An 8006-nucleotide genomic window follows, 5' to 3' on the forward strand; every position below is an offset into this window, starting at 1 on the left:
GAAGCCGCATGCTAAACAAACAACCCTAAACACATGGACAAAAGAGTATATACTGTCCAAGCAAAACTAGATGCTCACGAGACCAAGTGAATGCTCAAACTGTACACTCACAACGGGGAGAAAAACACACATGGAGCTTTTAATGTCCGAAGCCTGAACCAAAACTAAATTAGAATGAAATGCCACGATTAAAACACCACTATATAAATCCTTATAAAATCCTAAACAAGCATACTGAATGTTTGCATACATTATGTTTAAATAAACTTATATATATATATATATAAATTCAACATATATTGTTTGCATATATGGCGTTAACATACAGTACCATATAAAAAGTCAACATATAAATAATTTTAATATATGTATATATAATAATTCTTCTATGGGTATTTCATACATGGTATAAACCTATATCTTCATATATCATGAGAATGGATATATGTGCTAATAATGTATTGCCTTATATGAAACATATATGACATCACTACTCGGATATAGGGACATATATGTACATATATTACATTTCCGTATGGGAACATACTGCCTGACAACTTCAACTCTCCCCGACGTACTGGTTTTGCATCAAAGTACAGCTTTTGTTGTTTGGGTGGTGGGGGACCTCCTGCTCTCTGCTTCGAAGTTGAAACTCAAAATAGTGACTGAAAACTTGCCACTCTGTCCTCCCTCTATAGTTGTATATAGTCTCTCCCCAAAACGCAAGAAGAAAGCAAAAATATATATTTTTACTAAGGAAGATGAAAACAATAGTACCGTACAGTGACTTGGATAAATTACTTTAATCTGATTACGTTTTGGAAATATTAACGCGTTAGATTAATGGTTACTGGAAAAATTGGTCACATTAGAGTAACACAGTGACCCATTTTGAGCTACTGCTCACCCCACACCTCTCTTCCATGGGGCATGTTCTGAACACACATGCGGTGCTTCTCAATATCCCTCCTCGTTTCCTCGCTCCTCCGCCCTCCATCCTATGACCCGGAAACCAATGGAGGTCAGCCATCTTGTAGGAGATCTCAATTCTTTAATTGCACCGCAAGGAGGTGAGGATGGAGGAGGGAGGAGGCTTCCTGAGGAGTCATGAGCGAGGATACACTAGAGTATCCTTTGCGGAAGTGTTTTATCGACTAAACGTAACGCACTCCTTTATTCTCCTCCCCCTTCATATCGTGCCACATATTCATCATTATTATTATGTTAACATCTACAAGACACAAATGTTTGTCAAATAACAACTGACAGTTGCAGAATTATATCAAAGCACAAGAAAATGAAGGAAACAAACAGAGAAACAAATAGAAACCAATACTATACAATTAATAAAAAGCAGTTAATAACTGGAATTCGTTGGTTAATAATAACTGGTAATATTAATTAAAATATGGACAAATGTGGTATTTTGTGGAGGCTGAAGCTCACAATAGAAATAGTTATCTCTAATGTTCAAGAATCCTGACTAAATCCAGCATTGCAGAGTCATCATTAATTGACGCCGCTTTGAAGTGACGTTAAAGGGAGTGAGGATATATCATTTCACTTGATTCAATTCCTCCGTCCTCGCGTCCTTCCCTCGCATCCTGAAGGGGCGGAGCTAAGGAGCGAGGAAAGGAAGCTAGGAAAGGAAACGAGGATGCACAAATAAGAATTGGAAAGCTCCCATGATGTACTGCCTTGGCGGACAGTGTACAACTAGCTGGGGGTGAAAATGTGGTAATATGGGACAGTCCAGGCAGAAAATGAACAATATGACATTAAATTGCTCTGAAAATTAAAACGGCTTGATTATTGAGAGTGTTCAGGCTTTTTGAGGATTAAAAAAAGGAGTGAAGGGATTTGTATCATTGTAGTTTTTTTTAAAATGTTTGTCATGCTTAAAAATAATAATATATTTGCATAACCAGCAGCCATATCCCCCTGTAGCCCAAGACTGGTTTCCCACTGAAGCTAAGCAGGGCTGATCCTGGTCAGTATTAACTGAACGTTTTTTTTATTTATTATTATTTATTTTTTATGTAAGATTAAGTGTGATTCTGTCGTGCGTATGGAGGACGTGGAGGACGAAGACCGTTCCACCAACCAGGAACAATGAAAGAAAAAGATCTAGAGAGGGATTTCATGCCTCTCTGTGATGGTACCACAAGCCTTCGCTCATTAGCTGAGCGAAGGCTTCTGGTGGGGGTGTAGACTCATAGGAGTGAGTCGAAGTATGCGGGTGCAGAGCTTGTGGAAGATCCATAAGCAAGAGTCAGAGCTTTGAATTTGATCCGGGCAGCGAGTGGTAGCCAATGCAGAGAGATGAATAGAGGTGTGGCATGAGCCATTTTGGGTTCATTGAATACAAGACGTGCCACAGCGTTCTGGATCATTTGCAGCGGTTTGATTGCACAAGATGGAAGTCCAGCCAGAAGCGCATTGCAATAGTCAAGTCTAGAAATGACCAGGGCATGGATAAGAAGCTGTGTTGCATGCTCCGTAAGGAACGGTCTGATTTTCCTGATGTTGTGCAATGCAAACCTGCATGACCAAGCTGTCTTTGAGATGTGGTCTTTGAAGGACAGCTGGTCATCAAAGATTACTCCAAGATTTCTGACCGACCCTGAAGGAGTAATCAAAGATGAACCTAGCTCGATGGTAAAATCGTGTTGTATGGTGGGATTAGCAGGGAAAACAAGCAGCTCAATCTTTGCTAGATTGAGCTGCAGGTGATGTTTTTTCATCCATGCCGAGATGTCCGCCAGACAGCTTGAGATTCGTGCAGCTACTGTGGGATCATCTGGTTGAAATGAGAGGTAGAGCTGTGTGTCATCAGCATAGCAATGATATGAGAGGCCATGTGCCTGAATGATGGGTCCCAATGATGTAGTGTAAATGGAGAAGAGGAGAGGTCCAAGCACTGAGCCCTGAGGAACCCCCGTGGTCAGTTGATGTGTTTTGGATACCTCTCCTCTCCAGGCAACCTTAAAAGACCTACCTGTGAGATAGTACTCAAATCAGTGGAGCGGAGTCCCTGTGATGCCCAGTGATGAGAGGGTGGACAGAAGAATCTGATGATTCACAGTGTCAAAGGCAGCAGACAAGGCAAGGAGGATGAGGACTGATGATTTGGATGCAGCTTTAGCCAGCCGCAGGGCTTCAGTAACTGACAATAATGCTATCTCAGTTGAGTGGCCCTTTTTGAAACGTCCAGTTGATTAGACTGTGAGAGGAAAGATGAGACCTGGTTGAACACAACTCTTTCAAGTGTTTTGGCAATGAATGGTAGGAGAGAAACAGGTCTGTAGTTCTCTACAAGTGATGTGTCTAATGTGTTTTTTTTAAGCAGTGGGGTTACCCGAGCCTGCTTGAAGGTGGTAGGGATGATGCCGGTGCAGAGAGATGTGTTGATGATGTGTGTGAGTGCTGGTAAAAGTGTAGGGGAGATTGCTTGTAGGAGATGTGAGGCGATGGGATCTAGAGGGCAGGTAGTGGGATGGCTGGAGAGGAGAAGTTTAGATACTTCATCCTAAGTGAGTGTAGAGAAGGCGGAGAGAAGATGTTTGGCTGTGGATGTGGCTGATTTAAAATTGTGTGTGTGTGGAGGTGTGAACTGACTGCTGATGAGTGTGGTTTTATCTGTGAAAAAATGGGCAAGATCGTCTGCAGATAGAGAGGTGGTGGGAGGTGGTGGAGGGGGACAGAGCAGAGAGTTGAAAGTTCTGAAAAGTGTGCGTGAGTCTGAGGTGCTGTTGATTTTGTTGTGGAAATTTGAGGATTTAGCAGTATGGACGTCCTGTGAGAAGGAAATGAGCAGAGATTGATACTTACTCAGGTCAGATGGGTTGTTTGATTTGCACCATTTTCTGCTGCCCTAAGTTTAGTCTGGTGTTTACGAAGATCAGATAACCAAGGGTTAGAGGGAGTAGCGTGAGCTGGCCTAGAAGACAGAGGGCAGATAATATCTAGACAAGAGGTTAAAGTGGAACATAAAGTGTCTGTTGCAGTGTTGACATCCATAGAGGAGAATTGTGTGGGTGACGGAAGAGAGGATGACACAATGGAGGAGAGGTGAGAGGAAGAAAGAGAACGCAGGTTTCGTCTGAAACTAACTAGTGGAGGAGGTGGAAGTGTATGAGTAGTAAGATGTAGATTAAATGTGATGAAGTAAGATCAGAGAAGTGTAAGGGTTTGACCAAAGTGTTTTCTGTAGTGCAGTTGCGTATGTAGACGAGGTCAAGTTGGTTGCCAGATTTGTGTGTGTGTGAGGTAGTAAGGAGTTTGAGATCGAACGAGGATAGAAGGGAGTGAAAATCTGTAGCATACGGTTTGTCCAGGTGGATGTTGAAATAACCAAGGATTACAAGTGGGCTGCCATCCTCAGGGAATGAGGATAGCAGCACATCTAGTTCCTCAACAAAGGTGCCCAATTGACCTGGAGGGCGGTAAATGACTACAAGATGGATTTTAGCAGGAGCTGTAACTGTAATAGCATGGAATTCAAATGAGTTGTTATTACAGAGAGAGGTGTGGGTAGATTATTTCCAATTGTTTGTGATAAGAAAACCTGTGCCTCCACCCCTGCCAGTGTGGCGAGGGTGTGAGAAAGAGAAGTTGTTAGAGAGAGCAGCAGGAGTTGCTGAGTCTTCTGGACGGATCCAGGTCTCAGTCAAGGCCAAGATATTCAGATTGGAATGAGTCTGGAATGAAGTCAGATTTGTTTACAGCTGACTGACAATTCCATAGACCCAGAGAAAAGGAGGGAGGAATATTAGTAGAGGAAGGAATAGGACGCAGATTAGCAGTGTTGCGCTGCCATCTATGTCTGATAGTGGAGCGTGGATTAGAGATAGTGGGTAAGTATTGAAAGCACATTGTGAGATTAGTGATTAGTGAGAAGGAGAAAGAGGACAGAGAAATAGTGATGGGGATACTGTACTGTCAAAAGAGCACCATCTTTCAGATAAGATGTTAAACCGAGGTCCCGACTCTCTGTGGTCATTAAAAATCCCAGGATGTCCTTCGATAAAGAGTAGGGGTGTAACCCCGGCATTCTGGCCAAATTTGCCAATTGGCCCCGGTCCATCATGGCCTCCTAATAATCCCCATATAATGATTGGCTTAATCACTCTGTTTCCTCTCCACCATAAGCTGGTGTGTGGTGGGCGTTCTGGCGCAATATGGCTGCCGTCGCATCATCCAGGTGGATGCTGCACATTGGTGGTGGTTGAGGAGATTCCCCCTTCTATGTAAAGCGCTTTGAGTGCCTAGAAAAGCACTATATAAATGTAATGAATTATTATTATTATTGGCAATTTACTAAGAAGTTATTTTGTTATTTTCGATACCATGTCATTGTTCTTGTTATGTAAAATTTGACACCAATACTGATTTTGCAGATATATTTCAGGCAGTTACAGGTTTGCCTTGTTGTTTATAGGCATTGCTTCTCAAGACGTCTCAATTTCTGGAGAGGGTGACAGCTGCATCAAAACTGTGTGAGGATGCTTGTGTGAGGACGAACAGTCTTGCTCGTAAGAGATTTGATGCTGTGACCATGGAGTGAAAAGGTTCTTATGTGATTGACACCGAAAAACAAGATTTCAGGAAATGGCACTTAAATTGGCAACAAATAAATAAATAAATAAATAAATAAATAAATAAATAAATAAATAAATAAATAAATAAATAAATAAATAAATAAATAAGAATCAGAAGCTACCAGCTGCGGATGTTTCACCAGTTCACCAAACTTCAAGCTACATAAAGAGCTGGGGTGCTTTTCCTCATTCATAATGTTGAAAATATTATTTTGGAAAACACACGTCATGCACAAGTGACATTTCTGACACTTCTTCCTGTGAATCATGATAGTCTAGTGGTGTTATTTTTGTACGCATAGAGGCTTGGTCCGAATCCTGGAAGTTTATTTTTTAAGTTTACTTTTAGTATGAATATGTTAGCCTTAAGGTTATGAATAAGCTTGTGTGTTCCAAGTGTTCCAAAACAATGGTACAATGGCCTTTAAGTGTGATGCTACAAGCTTGGCACGCCTATTTTTGGCACGCCTATTGTTCTTTGCAGGACCTCTCAAGCTCCATCAGGTTGGGTGGGAAGCATCTGTGCACAGTCATTTTCAGATCTCTCCAGAGATGTTCAATCGTCTTCAAGTCTTTGCTCTGGGTCGGCCACTCAAGGACATTCAAAGAGTTGTCATGTAGCCACTCCTTTGTTATCTTGGCTGTGTGCGTAGGGTTGTTGTGCTGTTGAAAAATAAACCTTCACCCCAGTCTGAGATCCAGAGCACACTGGAGCAGGTTTTCATCAAGGATGTCTCTGTGCATTGTTGTATTAATCTTTTCCTCGATCCTGACTAGTCTCCCAGTTCCTGCCGCTGAAAAACATCCCCACAGCATGATATTGCCACCACCATGCTTCACTGTAGGGATTGTATTGGCCAGGTGATGAGTGGTGCCTTGTTTCCTCCAGATACAACCCTTGCCTTTCAGACAAAGAGTTCAATCATCTTTGTTTCATCAGACCATCAGACCAAGTATTTCATTAGTACTTTGTTTATTTTACTGAGGAGTAGCTTCCATGTGACCACTCTACCGTAGAGGCCTGATTGGTGGAGTCCCGCAGAGATGGTTGTTCTTCTGGAAGATTATCCTCTCTCCACAGAGAAACACTCTCGATGGAGAGTGACCATCGAGTTATTGGTCACCTCCCTGATTAATGCCCTTCGTTCCCGATTGCTCAGTTTGGCCGGGCAGCCAGCTCCAGGAAGAGTCCTGGTGGTTCCAAGCTATTTTAAGGCAACCAGGTTACTTACTTTTTTAAGTTAAACCAACAATATTTATTTACAGTGTAGAATTTTTAGTAAAATTTCTTATTAAACTTCTTTATTCTAGCTTCTTCCATTCCTTTTTTATCAACACTCGAATATGGGTAAGTTTAAAAAACAACAACAACAACAACAACAATTGGAACAAAAAGCTAAGAAAATCACATTTTTGTGAAAGACTCTACCCAGATCAGATTCAGAACGATGATCAAACACAGATGGAGCAGATCAATTCACATGCTGTTTAATGATGATGATCACGTAATTTTTTTCTATGCATATGATTACATGCGATGGCTCGTTTTACTGCGTGTGTTTTGATTAGGAGATTCAGTACTCATTCAGAAGATGCGCAATAGCGCCCCCTAGCGTCTAACAATGAAAACATGGAAACACGGAAAATTCTGTGTTTGGCAGGGAAAGAGTTAATGCTGCAGAAATGTTTCTGTACTCTTCCCCAGATCTGTGCCTCGATACAATCCTGTCTTATAGGTCTACAGACAATTCCTTTGACTTGTGTAAGGGTGGATAGCCTACAGTTGTTCAGACTGCAGGGTTGCTGAACGACTAAAGAAACTTTATCAGAAAGATGGTAGAAAACTGCAACCACTGCAACTTATACCAACGACGGAAATAAGCACAGTTACAATAGAAAAATATGTGGGAGAGCGTTGCTTTATTGTGACTATATTTTATTACAATAGGTAACACTTCAAAGTCAATACCAAATCAAAACTAGTTAGCAAATAATTTGTAATTGAAAGATTTAATGACAAAATCTGGTTATGGTTACACTTAAAATAGTCACAAAATAGATGAATGAGATGATAAAAACATATACCATTAATTGTACCCAGCATGTATAGAATGTTACCTGAGAGAGAGAGAGAGAGAGAGAGAGAGAGAGAGAGAGAGAGAGAGAGAGAGAGAGACAGAAGAGAGCAAGGCCCCCAAGATCAGAGAGATCTATTTTATCTATTCATTGACCATGTGACTGAAACGTTAATGTGAGACATTCAAACTGACTAATCAGACCAAACTTCCCCCAGGTGTGGCACACATTTGGCCTACAGGCCTTCAGCATCTCTTTGTCTTTAGGAATCCCAAATGTCCCTTCTGATAAGAGAGAGGGTGTGGAAAACAGTAAAACAAAAATGTCTTT

The sequence above is a fragment of the Pseudorasbora parva genome, chromosome 19 (assembly GCF_024679245.1).
Source record: "Pseudorasbora parva isolate DD20220531a chromosome 19, ASM2467924v1, whole genome shotgun sequence".
Taxonomy (NCBI): domain Eukaryota; kingdom Metazoa; phylum Chordata; class Actinopteri; order Cypriniformes; family Gobionidae; genus Pseudorasbora; species Pseudorasbora parva.